This window comes from Podarcis filfolensis (assembly GCF_964270895.1).
Source record: "Podarcis filfolensis genome assembly, chromosome: 4".
NCBI classification, from domain to species: Eukaryota; Metazoa; Chordata; class Lepidosauria; order Squamata; family Lacertidae; genus Podarcis; species Podarcis filfolensis.
Genome location: NC_139607.1, coordinates 29,336,709 through 29,352,304, shown reverse-complemented (window position 1 = coordinate 29,352,304; position 15,596 = coordinate 29,336,709). Strand labels below are relative to the sequence as shown.

General features: G+C 41.7%; 1 long non-coding RNA gene across 1 annotated transcript in view; it reads left to right on the top strand.

Annotated features, from left to right (window-relative positions):
- Positions 1-1,985: 1,985 nt before the first annotated feature.
- Positions 1,986-15,596, top strand: part of LOC310761312 — a 173,419-nt gene continuing 159,808 nt past the window's right edge. The window contains exons 1-2 of the long non-coding RNA XR_014547369.1: positions 1,986-2,119; positions 5,116-5,202. This is a non-coding gene — a long non-coding RNA (uncharacterized lncRNA). The remainder of the gene's footprint in view (positions 2,120-5,115; positions 5,203-15,596) is intronic.

Here is a 15,596-nt window from a genome sequence, read left to right as displayed (position 1 = left end):
CTTGGCATTTTTAAACTTTTTAAATCCCAGCGATGGAGACTTAAAGGGAGAGGTGGGGTCAGAGGGAAGTGTTCCAATATGCAGAGTGTTTTTCAGCTCAATTCTAGCAGGCTTGAACTCCAGTATCCCTTCCAATATCAGAGGACCGGTTCACATTCTTTGATTGCCTGAGGAATAAATTAATGAGGTTACTGGAGACATCAAACATTTGCATATTCACGGATGCTTATTAGGTTGAACACAAATGCCAGGTGCACTAGATTTTGGGAATACTGGCTGGGACGAGGGGTGTTCCTGTTATCATGTGAAATGCTCTTCTCAGAATTAAAATTTGTCTGTCAGAGGTAAAGATTCTGTGACCAGAAGAAACAAGGTTCTCCGCCCCCCCCCCCTCTCCCAAACAAAAAGGAATCAAGGTTTAATCTATTCAACAACACTTTTCTGGAAGGTATTCTGCAGTCCAGAAAGCTGTCTGCTTATACCTCATCGGAAACTTGTTTTTAAAACCCCCCACTATACTTGTGAATGTACTTTTGTCTTTTTAACACATTTTTTTTCCTCTGCCCTCAATTCCTTATGGATTGCTGAATTTATTAAATAGCTATGGAGGTACACAATATATGTTTGAGGTTACTTCCTGCAATGCCCAATTATTGGAGGATTTTTATACTCGAGCAGTTATTGCTAAGGATCCCAAACCTATATCCTACGAGAGACAGAAGATTGAATTACAAAATATGTCTCCAAGGGATGCGTACACATGGCTGCATTGTTGTCAGTGACTTCCGTCACTGCTCTGTGAAAGCACATTGTGTGCTTGGTTTGTACTGTATCTCATTATTGCTGCAAGTTTGTAGCAGTTCTGATCGCTTGGGGTACTTATCCCTTTTGTATCCTCCTGGCTTAAATATAAATTGAGTTCTTTCCTCTCCTCCACCATCCTGTATACACTACAGTTTTTAATTTACCACAGTTATAATTGCAAAATGGAACCATGTGCCTGCAGTTTTCTTGTTTCAGACATGTTTTTCAGGGCATTTGTACATGAAGCAATGTGGCTGGTACCTTACACAGCAAAATCCATGCCATCTTAAATGGATGTTGGAAGCAGAGGTCTTTGAATATGAATATGGATGAACAAACAGGCTCCATTCTGCCCCTCTGGTTTCAGCGAATAATGTGTACAACTTGCTCCCCCCCCCCCTCCACCAACTACCACCTCTATATAGGTTGCTCTGTATTCACTGCCCAGCCACTGCAAATCCTGTTTGAAAATCACATTTGCAGCATAACTGATAACAAAAGTATTACATGATGTCTATCCCACATATTTTGTAGATGCACTCCATTGCCTTTGTAAATTATGCCCAACTTTCGATGAAAATATATGGGGATTTTATTTAATAGGCTATAAAATGAAGTCTCTAATCAAAGAAATGTTCCTCTCTTATAAGTCCAGCATGGTCTGCGTTATATTGATGATTGCAAAAACAGATGTTATTTTTGTACAAGTGGGCCCTTTTCTTTCTTTCTTTCTTTCTTCCTTTTTTTTTTTTTTTTTTGGTTGCTGGAGGAAGAAAGGGGTTAAACAAAACACATTACTAATGACTCTGAAGAACAATAGATGACAGTGCAAAACACAAAAGTATTGTGTTTTCCAAGCATTTGTTTTCAAACCATTATTTTGATGGATTATTTTTAACACCAAGAGGGGGGGAAAGAAAAAGAAGAATGGCATCCATATCCCAGTAATTCTTCAAATAATGTCTGTAAAAATGATCTTTCAGACATTTACGCAAACTGCCTGTTTTTTTGGAAACAATTCAGAAAAGGTCATTTCAGCTAAGGTTCCTTGTAGTCAAATTGCAAACATCCAGGCGTGTGTGTGTGTGTTTTCCATGCACATAGCACAGATTTTTTTGATTATGTAGATTTTTCCCCCCTACTGCAGTTTCATATGCAAAGCATGCATCAGCCATATCCGTGCTATCTCCTAAAGCAGTCGTTCTGAAACCCAATCTGAGGACAGTGCAGACTAAATAAAATTTCATTTTGATTTGGCCTCCCGCTGAGAATGGGACTGCTTTGTTTCAGCCGACGGAACAAGCAAGCCAGAAAGGTATGTCCTGCTTTGTATGGCTGATGGTTTGACTTGAGGATCACAATCAGACCATTCATGCTTCCAGGGTTCGGCATCTCATCCACATCCTGTACTGTTCTCTCTTTTTTCCTTTCAATTTGCTTTCCTTCTGTGCTGCCTCTCATCTACCTGCGGGGCAAAGCTGTGGCAGACCTGAACACTATTGTTTACTTTGGCATATGTTTAATAGCTGCATGGCTGTTTGAGGTTGCTACTCCACCCCACCCCCCCTCCTGCTGCTTGCCTTTGTATTTTCCTTTCACTATCCATATTCACTTCCTCCCCTCCCCATTTTGTTTTAAGATGCTGAATACACAAATATGGAATTAACCGTAAATTACATAAGTACAGATTGCAATGCTCCAGAAATTTTACTGGAATGTTTATAATGCAGAAGCCTATTGTAAAAATCTGAAGATATGTTTAACAGCTTTTAGGGACTGGTGTGTTCCTAGTCCTTTTCTGAGCTGTTTAGGTAGGCAAGCAATCACCCATTATACGGAGGGGGGGGAATTGCTTTATATCAATTCCTTATATTTTGTAGAACATCACAGTGCAGGCTTGAAATGCATCCACAAATATTTCCTTGTCTAAATATTAGCCCTCACTTGGCATCAACTCACTTTCATTAACAAGCCGTCTGAATACTGACCATAGTCCCTTTGGCCCATGATTTGAAATATGGATTGGGCCGCAGGGAATGACCTGCTAGTTTACTCTTTGAAGCTACTTCAGACAATATGTTAGGATTCAAAAACACACAGCATTACGGGCATATCTCCCCTCTTCCATAAATCATTTCCTTTAAATTAAAACAACAAGCTTATCCCTTGTTTAAATATTACAGTAAGGCTCATGTGTTCCATGACTCATATGTTTAGCAGGGGGCAAAGCGCAGGACCCAGTAGAGACTGAAACTATAGCCCATAAACAAAGCAAATGGAATAATATCCTTGTCAGTTGCAGGGCATAATAAGGCATAGCAGTGGTGCTCTGTGCAACCCACCCACAACCCAGTTAAAGCAAAATTGTGAGAATTTAAGCTGATTGAAGCTGTTTCCCTAAGCTATTTTCTTTAAAGTAAGTTCCAGTCAAACCATTGGACTTTACTTCCAAGTAAATGTGGATGGGGTAGGGATGGTCATTTGACTTTTCTTCAAGAGGACCAAATGAGCTTCAGCTGGGATACTCTGAATTTGCTGCATCGTGGAATAGGCCTTGAAATACCTTAAACTACTTTGTTTAAATTAAATTTATTGGCTCTCGGCATCACTTGTGTGCTAAGGTGTTTTGTTTTTTGTGGCCTAACATCCTTGTTAAATTTCCATCCATTTGGATGAAATCCAGAGTGCATTAGGCACACCTGTAAGTCTCAGAGAAATGTATGGGAATTCTGTGCGCATCCATTTCACTGAGTCATCGTAGGGCCCAGCTAAACATGATGCAGAAGGTGCATTAATAAATCTGCTGACGTCTTTTTCTGTTGCTAAAAGTGGCTGCTTGGTTGTTTCTCCATCCCACCGCATACTTGATGGAGACCTCTCTCCATATCGGCCAAGGAGGGTCCTGCAGTCTGCAGCGAAGGCCTCACCATGTGGGAATGTGGGACAGGTCTCACTGAGTGGTGGCCCCCTGTTGGAGAACTGCCTCACTGTGGAGACAAAACCGTCCCACTCACTGCAGGTGAGGCCCGTCTCATGGTCTCTTTGTCAAGAAGCATGGGGGGGGGGTTAGCCACCCCTCCCACAGCACCATGACTCTAGTACAGGGGTCGTCAACCTAAGGCCCGTAGACCACAAGCAGCCCATGGAGGGTCATTTAACCGGCCCATTGACCCCTGCCGCCCACTTGGTCGGCTCCTGTGTGCCGTGCTAAACCGGCAGAAAGCAGAGCAGAGACTGCCTTCCGCAACTGGCTGCGCACACCTCCTCTGCACCAGAAGGAGCGCCAGAATAAGCGTTTGCGCATGTGTGTGTGTGCACAAACACACTCCAGCCCACCGCGGCATCTGCGGGACCATGAACCGGCCCAAGTCACAAAAACTTTGCAGACCCCTGCTCTAGTACCTTTTCCCACTGCTGCTTTTATTAGAAGGGAAAGATAGTTGAAGATATTTGACTACTGCTTACTGTGGCTTTTAGGCATCTCAAATTTTCACTGTCGACCTTCTTATGGCCATAATTCAGTTTTCCTTTAAGCAGAGGGCAGGGTTAAACCTTTTCAGTCACCTATGTTAGAAAGCTCTGGGGAAGGGCATGATTTGGCTAAAAATTTGTGGGGGGGGGGCAGGGGTAGGAGTTAGGCTTGAAGATTTCAATAAGCCCCTTAACATTTCTATCTATAATTTTAGCAGTGGATTTAGTCCTGGCCTTTTCCCTTTCCCTTTTTTCATATAAATGCTGTGGAAGCTTCAAGGTTATATATCACGAAGTTATATAATTATGCTACATTCATTTTTATAAATGAAATATTAAGAAAATAGTTGATGCTTGCCTAACAAATGAGGGTGGAAAGTCATTGGTTTTAAGGCTCAATAGGAGCTGCGTTTTGACCAGGTGATTTAATAAACAACTAAAAATGTAAATATTTCTTCAGTGCATCCAACCTCTTAATTTTCCATCTATCCATCCAATATACAGATTAGGTTATAAATCACTTAGGCTGCAAACTTTCACATAACTCAGATATATAGGTTAGCTTTGTTTGAGGTCCTGATTCCAGCCATTAAGATAATCTGAGAATACTTTTCTGACCACAAATTCTGTGTACATGAAGGGAGACTTTCTTATAGGAAACCTCACAGATATTGCATCCCCGTCTCTTGGAGAGTCATCAAACACATTTTCTGTAGGCATTACTAGAGGTTAAAAACAAACTTGAGCTGAATTTTAGTTAGGCAGGCATAAAACAATATTGCACATATATTTGGGTGGATTGGATACAGACTCTGGCCTTATTCCTTTGTTATTCACCAGTGGGGCATTCCCATGTTGAAGAAGGAGCAGGGGTACATTTTATGTCTTACGGGGCTGCATTGAGAAGAAGAAAGCATTCAAAATCAGGTGAGTGGTGCAAGATTCCTGTACTTGATTTGGGGTGATATAAGGTAGGGTCACCCTATCTTTTGGAGAGGCATTGGGGTGAGAGCACAGAATGCCTGTAAAAAGGAGGAGGGAAGAGAAATTATTTCACTCATGCAATATTGGAGAAACCCTATTATGTTTTCCAGGGTATTTTGATTTGTTACTTCACTCTGACCCCTGGGAATGTGGGGAAACTAGACATCCAAATAAATTAATGTTGCGGTGTGCAAAATTATTTTGCATTAGCATTGAAATTCATTTCTCCCGCCTGATGAAACATTTTTTTACTGTTTCAAATGGTGTAAACACATGAACATATATAGATTATCTGGTTGTCAGTAACGTTTAGGATTTGGAGTTGTTTGTAACATCTTATTGTGATTGATTTTTGCTTTACATGGGATATTTGTTGCTTTTGCTACTGTTTTAAGTTGACATTTATTCCATTGGAGAAAAGCCAAATTAAGCTCCAGGACTGCTGGAATAAAAAATAGATTGCTCCTTGCCAACTCAAAGGGGTGTGTGTGGATTTTATCCATTGACCTTAGCAGCTTGCTATAAGAACCAGTTTCGGTTTGTTTTAATAATCTATTTCATCAAGTGTTACCACAAACCTTTGAATACTCCTTACATAGTTGAGATGTGCATTGGGTTCAGATCAATCCTGAGGCAAAGTGGGGGGGTGCCTTGAGAATCTTTGGGGCTTGTCAGAGGTGAAGGAGGATTTCTATAACGTGAGGCAAAACAGGAATCCCTGAAGTGATTGAAGGCACTTTAGTGATGTAATCATCAAAAAAAGTTGAAGACAAGCATTGAATGAAAATGGAAATAATGTATCTAAGCATAGCAGAACAACATAGTGCCAGGATGGGATGGTGGCGCAAGGGAGAGTAAACTTCAGAGTTGAGAGCAGAGACAGAGAAAGAGCTCTACAATGGTACCATGGGTTAAGAACTTATTTCGTTCTGGAGGTCCGTTCTTAACCTGAAACTGTTCTTAACCTGTGGTACCACTTTAGCTAATGGGGCCTCCCGCTGCCACTGCGCCACTGTATTGTGAATGGCGGGTCAAGTTTGTAAGCAGCTGAATGGTTTTTCCAGCACTCTCCAGTTTCAGTGTTTTGTGGAAGGGAGCAGGTTTGCACATATCATGTCTCTAAGCTTAAGGAAGACAGCAGGATAGGGAATGAACAGGAGATCTTCTTTATGACTGGCAGGTCTAGCTTGTAATCAGAATAAATGATTTTATCCTGGAAGTGAACTTCTCTTAGTTCTTCCCATCCCAATACAGTGGTACCACAGGTTACATACGCTTCAGGTTACAGACTCCACTAATCCAGAAACATTACCTCGGGTTAAGAGCTTTGCTTCAGGATGAGAACAGAAATCGTGCAGCGGCGCAGTGGCAGCAGGAGGCCCCATTAGCTAAAGTGGTGCTTCAGGTTAAGAACAGTTTCAGGTTAAGAACGGACCTCCAGAACGAATTAAGTTCTTAACCTGAGGTACCACTGTATCAACTTTGAAGGTGCCCAACAGCACCTGATATTGTTATCTGTAGCAGGTTTCTTACAGAGCACGGAACACTAGGAGAGATTAAATGATTCCTTTTTCACACGTCCTAAAATTATAACGGCTGCCTTTTCAGGAAAACAACTGTAGCTATGCTTACATATTTTGTACAATTCTGGCCAAAAAAGAAGTGATAGATAGTTCCAGCATGGAAGTCCTTCTGCCTTTCCCCCTGTAATTTGGCAGGCTCAAGCCATACTGTGCTTGAAAACACTTTGGCAAAAGTGTGGGTGGTGGTGGGGTTTATAGCCAATTTATGTTATTTTCCAGTAATGAATGTAGATGTAGGGGGAACCCCTCTGATGCAAGTGTTAAGTTGGGGTCTGGATCCAAATATAATGATTGGATCCCTAAATTCTAGCTGCTTTGGTAATAAAACCACTGGCAAGGGGGTGATAGAAAACAAGCAAGCCGAAAATTTATGGAAATTTATGGAAAAAGTTATTGAGTCTCATTTTTAAAAGGGTAAACTATAGGGTGCCATGGGGAAGTACTTGAAATTTATATTCCCATAGCCATAGATGCCCCTGTCCAGACCCCAGACCCAATCTAAGATATGCCACTCTTCAAGAAAAAAACCCTGTAAATTCCCAGCCATTAGCCAGCTTCTTATGGGTTGTGAAATATGAAAGTGTTCATCTCTTACTTACGCCAACCTCACAGTGTCAGGAATTAGCTAGCTTTTCCAGGCTAATTTCCTGATGCAACTTAGAAAAGAACCAGGCCCCTTTGTGCATGCATCCATAACTAGGATCAGATTAGACCCAAATGTGCCCCTAAGTCACAGGTGTCAACCCTTTGCCAGTCCAGGAGCCCCATTTACGGTCTTCAAACAAAAACGTCTTGGAGGTCCCAGGCCACAGAGAGGTTAGGCTGGCCTCAACCAGAGCCAGGGCTTTTTCGGCTGTGGCTCCGATCTGGTGGAATGCTCTGCCACAAGAGACTAGGGCCCTGTGGGACTTGACATCTTTCCGCAGGGCCTGCAAGACAGAGCTGTTCCACCAGGCCTTTGGCCAGGGCACAGCCTGACTCCCTCCTTTGGTAATTCTTCACAGAACTCTAGCCCAGTGGTTGCCATCAATTTGATTTGAATTAATTTTATAATGAAATGATTTTAGAATGTTGTATTATTTCATTGTTGTTAGCCGCCCTGAGCCGGGCTTCGGCTGGGGAGGGCGGGATATAAATATTTTTTTATTATTTTATTATTATTATTATTATTATTATTATTATTATTATTATTATTACTTCATTGGCATGCTTTAGAGGGCCAAAGGCAACACAGTGGGAGTACTTGGTGTCCTGCCCTTTATCCCAAAACACTTGCACCACTTGCCACACCACAGAGCAGGCTTTGTGGGAGCCAATCGGATCTCTGCTCATAAAATTCTGGAGAAGAAAGCAAAGAAATAAAGTGCCATATTCTCTTGTGGTGGGAGTCTGTGCACATCCCAAGAGCATAGATGACTTTATTTCTGAACTCTCACATTTTTCCTGTTAGTTTTTCACACTTGCCTTGCTTAATCCTAGGCAGATCCATCTGCAAGATTTCTGGCAAACAGAGGTATTAAATTTCAGAGGCCTTTCAAGCAACATGGTGATGAAAGAGAATCAATACTCGTCAGTCCTTAGTCAGTGGGTTCCGTCCTAGAACTTAATTGTGCCCCAAATTAAAGCGGTACCACCACATTTTATTCTTAGTCTTGTTGATGAGGGTTTTCTCTTTTTTTCCTGAGAAGCAGATGGAGAGAGAGAGAAAGTGGTAGTAATTTTTTTTAATGAATCTCATTGTGTGGGTTAGTGTTACAGGTGGGTGACCTTAAACAGTGATGACTACAGTTTTGGGGCATGCAATAGAGTGCTCCATGACTGCAAAAAAAGTCATCCCATTGATGTACTAAAGAAAGTGAGTGCCTTTTTAGCTGCATGTAGTTAACCAGGATTCAAACTATTATCTTTTAATATTTGCAGAATCACATCCATCGACAACTGAGTGAAACAAAGCCCAGTACAAGTTTCTAGTGATTTCCTATTTGAGTGTACAGGGTGTTTCAAAATATAATGCAGTTGCATCCAACTAAGGCTTACCCAAAGTAGACCCACTGAAATCAGTGGACTTCAGTTAGCATTTCCTATGATTCAGGAGTATAATTAATAACTTGGATGTATAATATCAAAATTGACAGTGTCCACAAAATGTCCATATCCTTACTAGTCCATAAATCAGCTCTACTCACTGCAACCTTTATTTATTTATCTTAAAGTCTCTCCAGAGAGTCTCTGTAGCCTTGCAAAATGACCAAAGATACATATTAAACCAGCTTTGCACCATAGCTAAAGAAGCAAAGTTAACCAGCGGGCATTTACATTGTTTCGTTAGAAAGGCAGAACCAAACAGCTTAGCCCAGAAGCTACTCTGGAAATCTAATATTTCCTGAGAAAAAAGCAGAAAAGGAAATTTGGAATCAGCGGGGGAGGGGGGGAGTGACCAGAAAATCCTGTTATTTACACCATACACTTCTGTGGAAAATCCACCCTTGGGATGACTTTATCAGAGCAGAGTTACACCCAGGGATATCTTTTTTTTTTCATTAAAAAGAGTTTGTGTGAGGTTCAAAGAGGGAGAGAAATTTACAGCCTGGAGAAGATTGTGCCGGAAGGTAACGAAAATCATGTTTCTCCATCTCCAGATACAGAAGTATTAACAATATTTTAATTATTTGGTCACACAAATAAATAGTTCCTCCCCTCCACATCATTAAAATTTAACTCTGCGTTAAAAAAAAAATGTATCTGAAGAAGGCGATTCTGAACCTCAAAAAATCAATAGGAAAGGAAGCATCTCAAGGAGGAGAATTCAGCAAGCGTTCTCTGCCACACATTCACCATTTATTCTCATGGGTGTCTGAAAGCCTCCATTGAAGTAAATGGCGGAATGCAGCCACAAGACACATCCAATTGTATTCTAAAAGCCTTTCTGCACAGTCAGATCATGAGTCAAGTACTCCCGGTTTGAAAGGGCCATTCACAAAGTGGCCTCTGGTAGAATGACTCCTATATGAGCCGTAGCTGAGTGTTAGAGCATCTGCTTTGCATCCCAGGTTCAATCCCCACCCAATCCCAGACAAGGGTGGCAGATTCTGCCAATAAGCACAGCTTTTGTTGTTTAGTCATTTAGTCATGTCTGACTCTTCATGACCCCATGGACCAGAGCACGCCAGGCACTCCTGTCTTTCACTGCCTCCCGCAGTCTGGTCAAACTGATGCTGGTAGCTTCGAGAACACTGTCCAACCATCTCGTCCTCTGTCGTCCCTTTCTCCTTGTGCCCTCCATCTTTCCAAACACCAGGGTCTTTTCCAGGGAGTCTTCTCTTCTCATGAGGGGGCCAACGTATTGGAGTCTCAGCTTCACAATCTGTCCTTCCAGTGAGCACTCAGGGCTGATTTCCTTAAGAATGGAGAGGTTTGATCTCCTTGCAGTCCTTTAGCACAGCTAAAGGAGACCAAATGCACCAGTTAAATGACTCGGTATAAGACAGCTTTCTCTGTTGGGAATCTCTGGGTTTACCCCGCACAGTGACCTTGAAAAGCAACAGAAGCAGTCCTGTGACGAGTGCTGGGTAGTTTGGAGCCACAATTTTAATCACCCACAATTCTCCTGACGTACCCTGAGGCATTTTAGGAAATTATTAGGAAACATCTGAAGGCAGCCCTGTTTAGGGAAGCTTTTAATCTTTGATGTATTACAGTATTTTAATAATTGTTTTTGGAAGCCGCCCAGAGTGGCTGGGGAAGCCCAGCCAGATGGGCGGGGTATAAATAATTTGTTGTTGTTGTTGTTGTTGTTGGAGAGCCCCAGACCTTGCTTTCTTGACACGGAGGTGGCCAGGATCAGTGTCAGACTGAACCCACCTGGGATGCTGTGGCTATCACAGCTGCCTGAGGACGCCATGATGGGCTGGCAGCATCCTCATGTGCTGCATTACCACATATGCAATTAACCGTACACTTTTATTTTATTTGCTTTTTAAAATGACTGCCCTTCATCCAAAGATCTCCCTTAACCTCGCAATAGTGAATCTAGATTCAGGTAGGTAGCCGTGTTGGTCTGACGCAGTCAAAATAAATTTAAAAATTGTCCAGTAGCACCTTAGAGACCAGCTAAGTTTGTTCTAGAGACATCACCTTGCCAACAAAGGTCCGTATAGTAAAAGCTTTGGTTTTCCCAGTAGTGATATATGGAAGTGAGAGCTTGACCATAAAGAAGGCTGATCACCAAATAATTGATGCTTTTGAATTATGGTTCTGGAGGAGACTCTTGAGAGTCCCATGGACTGCAAGAAGATCAAACCTATCCATTCTTAAGGAAATCAGCCCTGAGTGCTCACTGGAAGGACAGATCGTGAAGCTGAGGCTCCAATACTTTGGCCACCTCATGAGAAGAGAAGACTTCCTGGAAAAGACCCTGATGTTGGGAAAGATGGAGGGCACAAGGAGAAGGGGATGACAGAGGACGAGATGGTTGGATAGTGTTCTCGAAGCTACCAGCATGAGTTTCACCAAACTGTGGGAGGCAGTGGAAGACAGGAGTGCGTGGCATGCTGTGGTCCATGGGGTCACAAAGAGTCGGAAACGACTAAACAACTAAACAACAACAAAGGTGCTACTGGACAATTTTTTCATTTCGCCCAATAGTGAGATATCCTCCCTGTGCAGAGCAGTTCAAGAGAGGGCCCTGTAGCAAGAGGCAGCTGTGGGGCTGGTTCCCCACTTATAAAATAAAAAATAAAAAATCACCGTCTGGATGGATGGATGGGCAGACAGACAAACTCCAGTACATGAGAGAGGAGCTCACAGATCCTGTAGATTAAAGTAAAACTAAGCAAAATATTTTGTTTGTTTTTAATGGTCTTGCTGCTTTTCACTACTTAGAAGAATGGCAAGTTAACAACCCCTTCACAGAATATCATATTCCTACCTTCATGGCTGTGATTCGTGGGTTGGCCACTTAATTTTATTTTGATTTTACTGTTATTTTGAGCTGTGTTTTAATCAATTGTTTGATTTTGTGTTTTTAGTGTATTATATATTTGGTGTTAGCCACCTTGGCCAGGGAGGGCAGGGTATAAATAAAATCTCTTCTTCTTCTTCTTCTTCTTCTTCTTCTTCTTCTTCTTCTTATTATTATTATTATTATTATTATTATTATTATTATTTCTTTAAAAAGTAACAGAAGCTCTTTTTATGAGTTTGTTTAGGTGTTTTAAGAATGAGTACACATTAAAAGGCCTGAATAACATGCAGCTGCAGACAGAGAAGCTGGCCTCAGTCTGACACAACAATGTAGCCGTGTGCATTAATTTTACCCAGAATTAATGCCTGAAAGGGGGTGGTGGTGGTACAAAATGGTTGTGTGTGTGTGTGTGTGTGTGTGTGTGTGAAAAGGAACGTTCTTATTACTAATCATATTGCAAACAATATCATTCAGCAGGGGCCAATGACACTGTTATAACCACCACCCTCGCAGCAGTCAAACAATTACAGTGACTGTGCTCTCTGGGAGAAAAATCTCACATTCCCAGGTAGGGATGGATAGAACGCCATTCCCCTCCCCGCTCCAGCAGTGTTTACCAGTTTTCAAATTAAATTCTGTTCCATTACAACAAAGTGCCTGGCTACAAACGCTACATGAAATAGGTCTACTAAATTACATATATCAAATCATAATTACACATTAAAAATTCTTGCACTATGTACAGTATGCATATTTTCAGCCCTCTTGTACCCTGGCCATTTCCTTTAAGTTATCCCCATCCCCATTACCTCCACCTTGCCTATGAACTTTTTTCTTAACTCCTTTTCTCTTTTCTCTATGGGTTTAACTGTGTCATTGCCGGTCTCATTTAAACACTGTAAACTTACTGTGTGCAAGTGCACAGAGAGGTGGAAATTGCATTTTGTAATTGTTACACACTTACATATGTGGCTATGGAAATAGAAAAATGTAGGTTCCAAAGCAGAGCATAAACTTGCAGGGAAATGTGCTTATTTATAATATTTTTTATACCGCTGAATAGAATAAAATCTCTAAGCTGTTCACATTAAAACAAGAAAAATACAACCACCAACATTCAAGCTTTTTGCTGCATGGGTCTCAAACCAATGGACTACTAAGGGGAAGTAGGTAGTGTAACAGAGTTAACCAACATGCTGCCCTCTTTGTGGTTGTGGGTACAGTTCCCATCAGCCCCAGATGACATGGCCAATGATTAGAGATGATGGGAGTTGTGGTCCATAATATCTAGAAGGCACCATGTGTAACACCTGTACTGTGGCATTCAGGAGAGAGTGCCTTGGAGCTATTGCGTCCATCAGAGTCAACTCTGTATTCCAGAAGTCCACAAATATGTGGTCCTTGAGGCTGCATAGCAACAAATGAAGGTGTTTTGGAAAGTGACTGGATACATCAACCTTTGGGACTAGATCAGAATAATTGACCTACCATCATGCCTGGGCTTGGAGTTACAGTACGATGTCCGTGGCAATGGAGTGCCCATATGATGCATAGTTCATCACCTACAACGTGTGTTGGGGCCATTTTATATTGAGGCTTCTCCACAGTCATCATGGAAGTCATACATCCTAGATGGGAGGCATTGGCACAGAGCCCGACACAGCTGAAACTCAATAGATGTGGTGACCTCTGCACAAAATCTGAGAGGACACCAGTACACTCAGAAATCTGCTGTGCAGCAAGGATGGTCAGTACTCTGTCAGGATCCCTGTTGCTTGCACAAGTTTACAAACACTTGATATAAGTGCCCCATTGCCCTGAGGGAAGCGCTCCTTGCTCCTTCTTCAATAGCAAAGGCATTGCTTTTTAGGAAGGCATTATATGATATGTTAACCTTGCCCTTAGTATTTTACTCTGCCATGGGGCTATTTTAATGATGGTGTTTCATCTGTGCCTTTCATTTAACTGGTGCTTTATTAGTATATATGGTTTTGTTCCTGCTTTTAGCCTTTTAACTCTTCTGTTACTCATGTTGTTGGGTGTGTGTGTGTGTGTGTGTGTGTGTGTGTGTTGGTTGCTGGTTGGCTGGTTTTCACTTTTAGAATGTTAGCCACCTTAGACTTTGGAAAGGCAAGATATAAATGTTTCAAATAAATAAATATGAATGGTACTCTTCATTGTATAACTCATGACAGAGTCTGAATTTTTGTGGACCACTGTAATATATTGTCCATTTGCCCTTGCCTGCTATCAACATGAGAACAAATGGTGACATCAGAGCCAAAGTAGATCCCCTTGCCCCATTCACCCAGATCTCAGCAAAACAACATCCCAACTCGGTTCTCTCTCAGTGTTCTAAGCCACCCTTTTCTTATTTCCATTGTCTCCTCCATATGCTTTCTTAATGATGCCTAAACATCAAGCTGTGAGGAATGTATGCTTGTTGTGGTGTAGTGGTTAAGAGCAGTGGACCTGGGTTCGTGTCCCCACTCCTCCACATGCAGCTGCTGGGTGACCTTGGGCAGTCACACTTCTTTGAAGTCTCTCAGCTCCACTCACCTCACAGAGTGTTTGTTGTGGGGGAGGAAGGGAAAGGAGAATGTTAGCCGCTTTGAGACTCCTTAGGGTAGAGATAAAGCAGGATATCAAATCCAAACTCTTCTTCTTCTTCTTCTTCTTCTTCTTCTTCTTCTTCTTCTTCTTCTTCAACCCGTGTCTCCTCCCTGAATCCCTTCTCACATTAGTTAAATAATGTACTTGTTCTATGCATGTTGCGGCCTAATATATCTTGCTGCCAGGTGTGTAGTGGCAAATGGTGGCTCACTTCCCTCTCCCTAGTCAAGGTGATCTGTACCCAAGGCTGCTCAACTTATTTTGGCATTTGAGGCAGGAAAACACCTAAAGCTTCCCCCCCCCCATTGTGGGACTTAACAATGCAACAATAATAAATTAAATAACTAGCTGCCTTTTCTCAAACCCCTAAACCTGACCCAGTCAACTCCATTTACCTAATGGTAGTCAGCCCTGTACACTCTACGTCTGCTGCTTCTGATGAGCAGGGAAATTCTCGGTGAGAAAATCTGGATTGACAAATGCTATGTGTTCCATGTAATGTCTAGTTTGTGTCTTCATTTTCAACAAACTTGGACTCTGGAATTCTTTTTGTTTCAAGAACAGGGGACACATTTCACAAGCACTGAGCACACCTCGTCGCATCCTGGCTGAAATTCTGTGCAAGTTCAGTCCTCTGGGGTCCACTCTGACATTTTTACACAGAAGTTTGAAGCTAATAAAAATCTCTCCCTATATCATGATAAGGAGCATCTGGCTGTAGAACATTCAGTTGCAACTAGTAGAGTTGTCATTCCTATGAAATTTCACCTAAAGCAAAATGTGAGGGAAATGTGAAGGATCCTATTCTGATATTCTGATATATATATTAAGACAGAAATTGAGTGAGTTTAAAATAGTTTGGCTACATACAATGTACTGCTTTCAGACATAAGAGAAGCAGCTATTTCCAGGGAATGGGAGCTTATTTTTCAAAATAGAAATTGCTGCGAAAAACGACATAACTAGCAGCAAACAAAATAAAGCAGCTATTTCTAGGAATGTTCAGATTTATTTGCATAATTTGCTTTCCCCATCCTTGCTTACCTTTCTGCAGGCTGCATCATTGCTTCAAACAATTCCACTTCTGACTATGTGTTTACAAATGAAAATAACATTCATATGCAGAGGTAAGTCATTCTTCAGGTGACGTTGCAAATTTACTCCTGAAGAGAAGCAGC